Below are 14430 nucleotides of genomic sequence, written 5' to 3' on the forward strand. Positions count from 1 at the left end.
CAAAGAAATTTCCTCCGACTTGCACTGTGATCACCCGTATTCTAGAGCTTGCCACTCAGAATGCATTCAAGGCGTGTTATTTGGCATCGAAATCTCAACTAAGTACTAATAAAAATGACGCAAGTAATACTACGTTGAGACGGCGAAGTTCCCCTAGGAACGTTAGTGCCATTGAAGAAGAAGAAGAAGATTTCAAACCGAAGCTATATATTTTCAATTTCATGTTTTTTTTTTCAATTCCGCGAAACATTCATATACTTCCTGATCATCAGAAAAAAAATCTGGGGGAAGCTGGGGCGATGCATGAATAAGGTAAACATGAAATCTTCTAGTGAGGGCGAATTGAGCAAAAAGGTTTTTCGTTGCTTTCAATCCATTGCATGGCCTATTGCGTGTACGAGTTATCGTAATTGTTTGTACGATTGATTGTGAGTGAAGATCGCTGCTGATTTTTTTCTCTGAATGAACATCATGAAAAATGTTCTTACATGGAACCTATGTGTTGTCCAAACAGAAAATATGAAAAATTGCACATATTTTGTGCAAGCAATTTAAAACTTCTTTAAGGGCGACTAATCTGATAGAGAATAGCTGGTCTCATACAAACTAATGTCGTATCCAGATGACACCATTCCACCGTCAACGCGAAAAGCAGACATACGCAAGGCGTGAGTACTTTCACTCGCATCGGTTTCTGTTCTGCTTTCGCATGGAACAGTCATGAAAAATTGTTTGCGTATGAATGCGTCCGAGCGAAGTAATATTCGCACCCATTTACGCATTCGGCTTGGTGTTCCCGTGATGTAATCCAATACCATCAGTTTGGCTTGGTGTTCCCGTGATGTAATGGATCCAAAAATGGTCCAGTCGGTAATTTTTCCGATCATAGAGAACAAACTCATTGCACCACTGATACGCTCAAAATATTTCAAAAATCCAAATATATAACAATCCAATCAATTTTAGATCGGAACCAATGACGGAGAGGTCAAGAGAGAACGCGGTTTTGGTCATAGAATACGTCAACGGCGATCGCTTCATAAGTTTTCCAACCAGTGCTTTAAACAATCTTTGGTTTTTAAATTACAACATACGAATCAACAAATTAGAAGAATAAAAAAAAATTGATTGATGTACAATACCTTTCAATTCATCGACAACAGACGTGCTTTCATTGCTAGACAACGTATTTCCAGTATCAGAATTCTTTTGTTTTGAGCCTGTTTGTTGTGAAGGAACGTCATTTCGAATGGCTGAATTTTGTGAGATATCGCTAAAGATTTCTGGATGCAATCACCTGAAAATATACATGAGGGTAAAAAAGTATTACCAAAAAAGTAATAACCAAAATGAGCTGTAAAATCTTTCAGTGCAATATACAAAGTTTGGAAAAGAATAAATCAGAGCTAGTCAGAGTATTAGTTAAAGAAAAGTATACAGTTGGAATAATTTCTGAATGTTGGACGAAACAACAATATGAAAATAGTAAATACAAAATTCCGAGATACAACAATTACTATAGTTCAAGGTTAGATGGATACGGTGGTTCCATGATCGTAATCCATGAGGCAGTCAAAAATAGACCAATCGTAGTAGACTCTACGGAGGATATACAATGTGTAGGCAGGTATATGACCAAAATGGATGTAGCAATATTTTCAATATATGTTTCACCAAGTGCATCGGTCAACGAATTCAAAGAATTCCTGACAAAGTTATTCAAAAGCGTAGAAAAGTACAAAAAGGTTCTAATAGGCGGTGATTTGAACTCACATCATCATCTATGGGATCGTCACCACTCGGACGCGAAAGGGAGAATCCTTTTCGACTTTATCAATGACGAGGATATAATCCTGCTGAACAATGGTGAACCAACATACATACCAGCGGAGCTCAACAAAAAATCATCCACGATCGATCTGGTTATGGTCTCCCCAGCACTATACCATGATACGAAAATGGAGATTCTGCAGTACGGGATTGGCAGCAGACACCTTGTCATCCACATCACAATCAAGACTGAACAAACAACCACAAACAAATACTTTATCAACCGGAAACAAGTGACGGAACAATTAGGAAATTTGGACACAAAGCAAGTATACGGATGGGCCGAACTACAACAGATAGCACGAAAAATCCAGAAAACAGCGAAGCAGAAGAACCGGTACGAACCGAAGTTTTGGTGGAGTGCAGAAGTGGAAGAAGCATGGAGAAGCAAAAACGAAGCTAGGACCAAATTCAACAACAGTGGCAATCTAGAGGATTTAATGGAGATGAAAAGGAGAGAAAGTTTGTTCACAAGGTGCAAACACAAACTCATGAGGGAGAAATTTCAAGAATACGTCAATGAGATCGACCCAAGCACGAGCAGTAAAGAGTTATGGAAGAAGATTAACGGACTAACGGGCAAAAAGAAGAAAATGAACCAGCCCTCGGTCGTACATGAAGACGAAGAAGCCGCAATCCAATTCCTGAATGCCAATTTCCCAAGTGGGGACGACTACGGTGACTGTCTCTACAAGGAGGTCACGTACGACATTTTGAGCGTGGAAAAATGGAACGAAATTCTACATAAGAAGAAGAAGCCATCTGCAGCAGGCCCAGATGGCCTTAGCTACGAAATGTTAAGAAGTATAAAACCAGATGTTCGAGATAGCGTGATTTACGACCTCAACAGAATGTGGAAAAATTGTAGAGCTGATTTAGCGTTGAACAAAATAAAAGTAATTGCTATACCAAAACCGGGACGGAACCCAGAAATAATCAGCAACCTACGACCGATTTCCATGCTTAACTGCCCTTTGAAGATTATTAACTCGGCAGTACTAGGTGAACTCAATCAATTTATCCAGAAGAAGCGTGTGTTGCCGAATACATCATTTGGTTTCTGAAGACATAACTCTACCACAACATGCTTGAGCTACGTCACGAACCACATTAACGCTATCAAAAGAGAAGGTAAAGTAGCAGGTGCGATCTTCATTGATATGTCAAATGCGTACAACACCGTAAAAACAGGAACTCTGGAACAAATCCTCTTTGAATACGGTACTCCAATCGAATTTATCAAATGGATTGTGAACTTCCTTAAGGATAGAACAATCCTAATACAAGTAGGAACGAGGACAGTTGAAAGGACCGTCAGAGATGGACTTCCTCAAGGAGACGTTTTGTCCCCTGTATTGTTCAACATCTATACGGCACAGCTACACAATGGAATAACGGAAGGAGTAGTTCTGGTGCAATACGCCGACGACTTCATGGAGATAATCAAAGGTAAAAACTTCGAAGACGTTCAAAACCGCGGCCAGATCTTTTTGAACGAATTCAAGAGTAAAACTGAAAATTTGAACCTGAAAATAAATGAAATCAAAACAAAAGTCATGTTATTCCAGCTCAATAAAAAAGTTTTGAAGCTAAAGATAGGACACACAGAATTGGAATCGGTGAACATGTACAAATACCTTGGGGTTACACTCGATCGTTCATTAACTTATGGAGCACATATAAGGGAGATTAAGAGTTGCTCCACTGACAGGATTAACATGCTGAAGGTCGTGAGCAGTACACGAAATGGAGGACACCCTCAAACCCTAAACATACTGTACAACGCAATAGTTCGGAGCTACCTGGAATATGGGGTTTCGATATACGCAAACTCTTCAAAAACGAACCTGGAAAAATTCACGGTCACGAATAACGTTTGTTTGAGAAAAATAACGGGTTGTTCAAAAACAACACCAATTAACACTCTCTGCGCTATAGCCAGTCAACCACCCTTGCAATTTCATCGGAAGTTAACAACGGCAAAGGAAATAGTTAGACACGCACAGTACTCAACACCAGTCTGGAGGCAGTTAATTGCCCACAACGACATACCAGCAGATAAGCAAACTTACCAAGAAGCGGAAGTTCGAGGAGTACAAGGATGTTTTCAGCGAGATCTCACAAGTTGTATGGGTTCAATCAGAAATTGATGATCAACCATGGACTAAAAGAAATACATCAGCCAGAATCTTGAAGCAACTGGGAAAAATTCACGGACAATACAAGTTCCACCGGAAGATCTATACGGATGCTTCGAAGGACAACGATCACTGTGGCATTGGAATCTACGATGACTACAGCAAGAGGATGATCAGCAGGAAACTAAATCACTCTGTATGTACGATGTCGGCTGAGCTGGAAGCGATTGGAGAAGCTCTACGGTATTTGAAGAGGAACCAGCTCAATAATGCTGTTATTCTTACTGATTCGAAGTCTGGATGTGAGTTCATCAGAGGGCAACTAGATGCAACAGAAAGGGACGAAATCATTCAGGAAATCCTGGAAACAGCCATAACAACCAACTCCTGTATTCAGTGGATTCGGGGGCACGTGAACCTGGAAGGCAACGAGATAGCTGATAGTCTGGCTAAAGCCGGGCTCCAGTCGAACGAGGTGATCCACAATCGGTTTTTACCACACGATGCAATCAACTGGATCAAGAACGACGTCACTGAAAAAATACAACAATGGTATGTAAACTACACTCAAGAATTTGGCAAAGGAAGAAAGTTTTTCAAACTGCAGACAGGGATTAATTCGAAATCTTGGTTCCATAACCTGCCACTAACCAACACCGAGATAAGAACCCTAAACCGTCTACTGGCCGGACACGATTATTCTCCATTCTGGCTGAGCAAGATGAAAATTAAAGATGAGTTCTACTGCCAGCTTTGCGACTGCCTTAACACATCAGAACACATAATTTTCAACTGTATTAACTACGTAACACACAGAGACAAACACAACCTTGACAAATATTTCTCAATCCAAGATGCTTTCGACGACAAAAACATTGATACTCTGAAAAACATTTGTAAATTTCTCAAAGAAATCGAAATGAAAATCTAAACCGCTCTTTGCACCTTTTGACAAGACGAAAATAAACAAAAGCTACTCCCAATGAAAAACTGACTGGCGTTATAGCAAGCAAGGCGCCTAGAAGTATATACTAAGGTGGGCCAACTTGCTATAACCACTCTTCAGCCATCTTGAAAGTCTACTGTGTTTTGTTTGTAAACGAAACACAATACGCTATTGCCGAAGCTCGCTCGTGATCAGTCTGTCTCTTTCACGCTACAAGCAAATAATTCCCCTTCTACTTTCTTCCGTGCTGTTTTCATATACCGCTCCCCTAACCAACTTAGTGAAGAAACGGCCTCACCTAGTACCATAGACCCGTCTTGATAGCAAGTATGCTGTGCCATTTGACAGTGGGGATTGTCAAAGTCCCACGATTTAGAAGAAGAAGAAGAAGAAGAAGTCGAACGGGTTACAAAATGCATTATTTTGCCAATTTCAACCCGTTCGGGATCCGGAATAGAGGTGAATTCCTTAATATTTTCCTTCGTTGATCGTATTGTTGTGAACCTATTCACGTTGGAGAGCATATTCGAACATATTCGTTGGCCGAGGCATTTTGATGTAATGTAATACTTTTCCGTTTACTATTTTTGAAAGCATAGGCAGCCGTGGCAGAGTTCCGAGCTCTGCAATACAATTTTCTTACCCAATGTTAAAGTTGCTTAAACTTACATTATACACCCATTAAACGTAAAAATAATAATTGTATTGATATCAATAAAATTTTATTCTATTGATTTTCATGACATGAAACGCTATGACTAAGGAATAACATTTTATTGAGTAGTTTTTTATAGCTGTTTCGATGATGTTGTCTGGCATCAGTGTCGAAAAAATAACGAATTTCACCAAACAAACAAAACCATGGTCGAAGATTGAAAAATGAAAATTTAACTTTCAGAGCACTTGCTCGAGTTTTGATGGGAAGTGTGCGAAAACGATCATTTTCTTCACACTGTTTCGCAAAATTATTGATTTTCAGGCGAGTGATGAGGGAGGGACATGAAAGAAATGAGCGCCATTGTGGCAGCCATTTGTTGCTAGCTTCCACTTTAACCTTAATATAGAGAAAACATATTGGAAACGGAAAAAGTAATTTTCTTTTATAATTTTTAGTTTGTGTTTAATTCAACCCAATGCGAATTTTAATTGGACTAACAACACCTACACTATACTATATGTAGAGCATATGGGAAGTCACTTTTTCTAATATTTCTTCACTTCTACAATTTTTCTCGCCGCTTAACCAAACGACCCGTTCTCGAGCGGAAAAACAGCTTGGTTTTTTATTTATGAAAATTGAAATAAATCGTTTCACATATCAAGTAATTTTCACCACAACACAAAATTTACACTTACACTTGTGATCATTTTTTCAATTAGATCAATTAGAACTGAGTGGATTTCCGAGCGGTGCTCGCTTATATACCGATTGGTGATTTCAATAGCCTGTTTTGAAAGCAATTTTAAGACTATTGAAACAAGTTTTTGGATCAAAAAGTGACAAGTATAGAACGCGTAGACATTTTATCTTTCGAATGAAGTGTTTATCATACCATTTCGTTCAGTTGTTTAGGAGCTATTAACGCTCAAAATCTCGGTCTCCGGCGTAACGCTTTCGTTTTCGAAACTTTGATTTTACACCCCGGTATAGAAATGAAAGACGTAGTTCTACGTCAAAACTTCGTTGCTTCGGGTTGATGAACAACGGTATGCTTCACCCAAACTACTTTATTGAAGATCGATATTTATTTACTTCACGTTTACTGCCGAACTTTTAATATGAACGTGAACGTGAACGTGAACAAAATCATCCGTGAAATGATCGTACTATTCCACCACCTGTTCAAGTTCACGTTAACGGGAACTCTAAACCAGCATTAATGAGCTACAAGCAATTGCACCGCGGCCTAACGTAGGTGTCGCATAAACTGATGTAGCTTTGCATAAATTCGTCAGATCTGTCGAATAAGATGTAACTTACTGTATCTGGAAATTTTCACATCATAATTGAACATTTTAGAAAAACAACTAAAAAACATCCATTTCGAACAATTAGCAAAATTTATCACACGAATGAAGAATTTTTTGGGTCCCAATGAATTGTATAAACAAAACAGAAGAAAAACATGCGTTAGTTTATAGTATAAATTACCTGAATGGCAATTTTTGCGACTAGGTGAGGTTTCCCGGCTAGAGTTTTTACTTTCCGCCGAAGATTGAGACATCACTTTTAGGGTTTCCATAAGATCTTAAAACAGATTGCAATGATGTTTATACTTCTTTATATTCCATCACAGTTTCTAACCAGCACTTTCTTATGAGGCACAGTTTTTATAGTATTATTCTCAACCAAGAAAAACAAAAAATGTAATGAATGACCGGTAAGCAATGAATTTAATAAGTGTTGATAACTTGAATATTCATATTAAAAGCAAAACAGTTTTCTCGAAGTGAACCACAAAGCGCTTTTGTTTATCCTTATGACGTTTGTGACTTATGGTACACTCAGAGAAAAGATATAGCGAAATTGTCTTTGAATATGAATTAGTTTCAACCAAGGTGCGTAGAAGTATTCCTAAGGTGGGTCAACTTGCTAAAACCACTCTTCAGCCATCTTGAAAGTCTACTGTGTTTTGTTTGTAAACGAAACACAATACGCTATTGCCGAAGCTCGCTCGTGATCAGTCTGTCTCTTTCACGCTACAAGCAAATAATTCCCCTTCTACTTTCTTCCGTGCTGTTTTCATATACCGCTCCCCTAACCAACTTAGTGAAGAAACGGCCTCACCTAGTACCATAGACCCGTCTTGATAGCAAGTATGCTGTGCCATTTGACAGTGGGGATTGTCAAAGTCCCACGATTTAGAAGAAGAAGAAGAAGAAGAAGAAGAAGTCGAACGGGTTACAAAATGCATTATTTTGCCAATTTCAACCCGTTCGGGATCCGGAATAGAGGTGAATTCCTTAATATTTTCCTTCGTTGATCGTATTGTTGTGAACCTATTCACGTTGGAGAGCATATTCGAACATATTCGTTGGCCGAGGCATTTTGATGTAATGTAATACTTTTCCGTTTACTATTTTTGAAAGCATAGGCAGCCGTGGCAGAGTTCCGAGCTCTGCAATACAATTTTCTTACCCAATGTTAAAGTTGCTTAAACTTACATTATACACCCATTAAACGTAAAAATAATAATTGTATTGATATCAATAAAATTTTATTCTATTGATTTTCATGACATGAAACGCTATGACTAAGGAATAACATTTTATTGAGTAGTTTTTATAGCTGTTTCGATGATGTTGATTGGCATCAGTGTCGAAAAAATAACGAATTTCACCAAACAAACAAAACCATGGTCGAAGATTGAAAAATGAAAATTTAACTTTCAGAGCACTTGCTCGAGTTTTGATGGGAAGTGTGCGAAAACGATCATTTTCTTCACACTGTTTCGCAAAATTATTGATTTTCGGGCGAGTGATGAGGGAGGGACATGAAAGAAATGAGCGCAATTGTGGCAGCCATTTGTTGCTAGCTTCCACTTTAACCTTAATATAGAGAAAACATATTGGAAACGGAAAAAGTAATTTTCTTTTATAATTTTTAGTTTGTGTTTAATTCAACCCAATGCGAATTTTAATTGGACTAACAACACCTACACTATACTATATGTAGAGCATATGGGAAGTCACTTTTTCTAATATTTCTTCACTTCTACAATTTTTCTCGCCGCTTAACCAAACGACCCGTTCTCGAGCGGAAAAACAGCTTGGTTTTTTATTTATGAAAATTGAAATAAATCGTTTCACATATCAAGTAATTTTCACCACAACACAAAATTTACACTTACACTTGTGATCATTTTTTCAATTAGATCAATTAGAACTGAGTGGATTTCCGAGCGGTGCTCGCTTATATACCGATTGGTGATTTCAATAGCCTGTTTTGAAAGCAATTTTAAGACTATTGAAACAAGTTTTTGGATCAAAAAGTGACAAGTATAGAACGCGTAGACATTTTATCTTTCGAATGAAGTGTTTATCATACCATTTCGTTCAGCTGTTTAGGAGCTATTAACGCTCAAAATCTCGGTCTCCGGCGTAACGCTTTCGTTTTCGAAACTTTGATTTTACACCCCGGTATAGAAATGAAAGACGTAGTTCTACGTCAAAACTTCGTTGCTTCGGGTTGATGAACAACTGTATGCTTCACCCAAACTACTTTATTGAAGATCGATATTTATTTACTTCACGTTTACTGCCGAACTTTTAATATGAACGTGAACGTGAACGTGAACAAAATCATCCGTGAAATGATCGTACTATTCCACCACCTGTTCAAGTTCACGTTAACGGGAACTCTAAACCAGCATTAATGAGCTGCAAGCAATTGCACCGCGGCCTAACGTAGGTGTCGCATAAACTGATGTAGCTTTGCATAAATTCGTCAGATCTGTCGAATAAGATGTAACTTACTGTATCTGGAAATTTTCACATCATAATTGAACATTTTAGAAAAACAACTAAAAAACATCCATTTCGAACAATTAGCAAAATTTATCACACGAATGAAGAATTTTTTGGGTCCCAATGAATTGTATAAACAAAACAGAAGAAAAATATGCGTTAGTTTATAGTATAAATTACCTGAATGGCAATTTTTGCGACTAGGTGAGGTTTCCCGGCTAGAGTTTTTACTTTCCGCCGAAGTTTGAGACATCACTTTTAGGGTTTCCATAAGATCTTAAAACAGATTGCAATGATGTTTATACTTCTTTATATTCCATCACAGTTTCTAACCAGCACTTTCTTATGAGGCACAGTTTTTATAGTATTATTCTCAACCAAGAAAAACAAAAATGTAATGAATGACCGGTAAGCAATAAATTTAATAAGTGTTGATAACTTGAATATTCATATTAAAAGCAAAACAGTTTTCTCGAAGTGAACCACAAAGCGCTTTTGTTTATCCTTATGACGTTTGTGACTTATGGTACACTCAGAGAAAAGATATAGCGAAATTGTCTTTGAATATGAATTAGTTTCAACCAAGGTGCGTAGAAGTATTCCTAAGGTGGGTCAACTTGCTAAAACCACTCTTCAGCTATCTTGGAAGTCTACTGTTTTGTTTGTAAACAAAACACAATACGCTTGTGCCCAAGCTCGCTCGTGATCAGTATGTCTCTTTCACACTTCAAGGAAAAAATTCCCCTTCTGCTTTCTTCCGTACTGTTTTCATATACCGCTCCCCTAACCAACTTAGTGAAGAAACGGCCTCACCTAGTACCATAGACCCGTCTTGGTTTCAACCAAGATGTGTGGAATAAAGGTGTGACCGTGTCGTCAATAAGTGCGCAGGGGAAACGGTATAAATATACAGAGGACTGTGGAAAGGGATTTGACTGCAAATAGAGATGTCTAAATTTTTCGTTTATTCAATTGTCGATTAATCGTGGGGTCATTTTTAAATATTCGATTCATTCGAATAATTGTTTTTCAGTATTCGATTAACCGAGCGAATATTTATTTCTTGTTATCAAAAAGAACAGATATATTTGTAATAAAAAAGTATGATGTCATAATTTTAAAAGTTACATTAAATATAATTTTGAAATAAACATGGTGCAGAATAATTGTTTTTGAATGAAATGGTATTTTAGTATATTGATAAATTTACCATTTCATGATTTTTTGAGGATGATTGAAAAAAAAGTACACAATGAGAATGATGCACAATGTTATTATTGTACCAACATAATTTTTTTTCTGTTCAAAATTACCTGTTCTTTGAATGTTGAATGAAATAGCTCATTTGTTTGAATATTTCTGCTTGGTCCTAATAGCTACTAGTTCAAAAGAGGTACATTTATAGAATCATTGACCACTAGTATGGTATATTTTCCTCGGCACTCTGAATTTGAATACTACTATTTTAGAACGGGAGCACCTTCTCTAAGTCCGCATTTTACTCCTGCAGACCCTGAATTCTTCTTCCCAGTCTCCTCCACCACCAGGGAATCATTTTTATGGTTCAACCGTAAAAGATTTAGCATATTCGAAAAAATTCGACGAAACACCATGACGGTTAACACTCCTATACTCGCGCATAGGTCTGAGAGACCAAGAAATCAATAATTCGTTCATTTCTCAGAAAACATCAACACTACGACATTGCGATTCTCTCTAGCTTCGTCATTCGTTGTTCATCATTGTTTGGCGTATCATATAAGTTGGTACGAGTGCTCCCGTGGCCGAGTGGTTAGCGTCATAACTAACATGCCGGGTGTTCGGGTTCGATTCCCGTTCTGGTCGGGAGAATTTTTCGTCAAAGAAATTTCCTCCGACTTGCACTGTGATCACCCGTATTCTAGAGCTTGCCACTCAGAATGCATTCAAGGCGTGTTATTTGGCATCGAAATCTCAACTAAGTACTAATAAAAATGACGCAAGTAATACTACGTTGAGACGGCGAAGTTCCCCTAGGAACGTTAGTGCCATTGAAGAAGAAGAAGAAGATTTCAAACCGAAGCTATATATTTTCAATTTCATGTTTTTTTTTTCAATACCGCGAAACATTCATATACTTCCTGATCATCAGAAAAAAAATCTGGGGGAAGCTGGGGCGATGCATGAATAAGGTAAACATGAAATCTTCTAGTGAGGGCGAATTGAGCAAAAAGGTTTTTCGTTGCTTTCAATCCATTGCATGGCCTATTGCGTGTACGAGTTATCGTAATTGTTTGTACGATTGATTGTGAGTGAAGATCGCTGCTGATTTTTTTCTCTGAATGAACATCATGAAAAATGTTCTTACATGGAACCTATGTGTTGTCCAAACAGAAAATATGAAAAATTGCACATATTTTGTGCAAGCAATTTAAAACTTCTTTAAGGGCGACTAATCTGATAGAGAATAGCTGGTCTCATACAAACTAATGTCGTATCCAGATGACACCATTCCACCGTCAACGCGAAAAGCAGACATACGCAAGGCGTGAGTACTTTCACTCGCATCGGTTTCTGTTCTGCTTTCGCATGGAACAGTCATGAAAAATTGTTTGCGTATGAATGCGTCCGAGCGAAGTAATATTCGCACCCATTTACGCATTCGGCTTGGTGTTCCCGTGATGTAATCCAATACCATCAGTTTGGCTTGGTGTTCCCGTGATGTAATGGATCCAAAAATGGTCCAGTCGGTAATTTTTCCGATCATAGAGAACAAACTCATTGCACCACTGATACGCTCAAAATATTTCAAAAATCCAAATATATAACAATCCAATCAATTTTAGATCGGAACCAATGACGGAGAGGTCAAGAGAGAACGCGGTTTTGGTCATAGAATACGTCAACGGCGATCGCTTCATAAGTTTTCCAACCAGTGCTTTAAACAATCTTTGGTTTTTAAATTACAACATACGAATCAACAAATTAGAAGAATAAAAAAAATTGATTGTTCTATTGTACATACCTTTCAATTCATCGACAACAGACGTGCTTTCATTGCTAGACAACGTATTTCCAGTATCAGAATTCTTTTGTTTTGAGCCTGTTTGTTGTGAAGGAACGTCATTTCGAATGGCTGAATTTTGTGAGATATCGTCTAAAGATTTCTGGATGCAATCACCTGAAAATATACATGAGGGTAAAAAAGTATTACCAAAAAAGTAATAACCAAAATGAGCTGTAAAATCTTTCAGTGCAATATACAAAGTTTGGAAAAGAATAAATCAGAGCTAGTCAGAGTATTAGTTAAAGAAAAGTATACAGTTGGAATAATTTCTGAATGTTGGACGAAACAACAATATGAAAATAGTAAATACAAAATTCCGAGATACAACAATTACTATAGTTCAAGGTTAGATGGATACGGTGGTTCCATGATCGTAATCCATGAGGCAGTCAAAAATAGACCAATCGTAGTAGACTCTACGGAGGATATACAATGTGACCAAAATGGATGTAGTAATATTTTCAATATATGTTTCACCAAGTGCATCGGTCAACGAATTCAAAGAATTCCTGACAAAGTTATTCAAAAGCGTAGAAAAGTACAAAAAGGTTCTAATAGGCGGTGATTTGAACTCACATCATCATCTATGGGATCGTCACCACTCGGACGCGAAAGGGAGAATCCTTTTCGACTTTATCAATGACGAGGATATAATCCTGCTGAACAATGGTGAACCAACATACATACCAGCGGAGCTCAACAAAAAATCATCCACGATCGATCTGGTTATGGTCTCCCCAGCACTATACCATGATACGAAAATGGAGATTCTGCAGTACGGGATTGGCAGCAGACACCTTGTCATCCACATCACAATCAAGACTGAACAAAAAACCACAAACAAATACTTTATCAACCGGAAACAAGTGACGGAACAATTAGGAAATTTGGACACAAAGCAAGTATACGGATGGGCCGAACTACAACAGATAGCACGAAAAATCCAGAAAACAGCGAAGCAGAAGAACCGGTACGAACCGAAGTTTTGGTGGAGTGCAGAAGTGGAAGAAGCATGGAGAAGCAAAAACGAAGCTAGGACCAAATTCAACAACAGTGGCAATCTAGAGGATTTAATGGAGATGAAAAGGAGAGAAAGTTTGTTCACAAGGTGCAAACACAAACTCATGAGGGAGAAATTTCAAGAATACGTCAATGAGATCGACCCAAGCACGAGCAGTAAAGAGTTATGGAAGAAGATTAACGGACTAACGGGCAAAAAGAAGAAAATGAACCAGCCCTCGGTCGTACATGAAGACGAAGAAGCCGCAATCCAATTCCTGAATGCCAATTTCCCAAGTGGGGACGACTACGGTGACTGTCTCTACAAGGAGGTCACGTACGACATTTTGAGCGTGGAAAAATGGAACGAAATTCTACATAAGAAGAAGAAGCCATCTGCAGCAGGCCCAGATGGCCTTAGCTACGAAATGTTAAGAAGTATAAAACCAGATGTTCGAGATAGCGTGATTTACGACCTCAACAGAATGTGGAAAAATGGTAGAGCTGATTTAGCGTTGAACAAAATAAAAGTAATTGCCTTACCAAAACCGGGACGGAACCCAGAAATAATCAGCAACCTACGACCGATTTCCATGCTTAACTGCCCTTTGAAGATTATTAACTCGGCAGTACTAGGTGAACTCAATCAATTTATCCAGAAGAAGCGTGTGTTGCCGAATACATCATTTGGTTTCCGAAGACATAACTCTACCACAACATGCTTGAGCTACGTCACGAACCACATTAACGCTATCAAAAGAGAAGGTAAAGTAGCAGGTGCGATCTTCATTGATATGTCAAATGCGTACAACACCGTAAAAACAGGAACTCTGGAACAAATCCTCTTTGAATACGGTACTCCAATCGAATTTATCAAATGGATTGTGAACTTCCTTAAGGATAGAACAATCCTAATACAGGTAGGAACGAGGACAGTTGAAAGGACCGTCAGAGATGGACTTCCTCAAGGAGACGTTTTGTCCCCTGTATTGTTCAACATCTAT

At 38.1% G+C, this 14430-nt stretch overlaps 1 long non-coding RNA gene across 1 annotated transcript; it reads right to left on the minus strand.

Moving 5' to 3' along the window:
* Positions 1 to 1124: 1124 nt before the first annotated feature.
* Positions 1125 to 12544, minus strand: LOC129782476 (uncharacterized). Its single transcript, XR_008744596.1, has 2 exons — positions 12386 to 12544; positions 1125 to 1297 (listed from the first exon to the last, which is right to left on the minus strand). It is a non-coding gene; the product is annotated as an uncharacterized LOC129782476 (long non-coding RNA).
* Positions 12545 to 14430: the final 1886 nt, after the last annotated feature.

Source organism: Toxorhynchites rutilus, unplaced genomic scaffold, assembly GCF_029784135.1.
Source record: "Toxorhynchites rutilus septentrionalis strain SRP unplaced genomic scaffold, ASM2978413v1 HiC_scaffold_9, whole genome shotgun sequence".
NCBI classification, from domain to species: domain Eukaryota; kingdom Metazoa; phylum Arthropoda; class Insecta; order Diptera; family Culicidae; genus Toxorhynchites; species Toxorhynchites rutilus.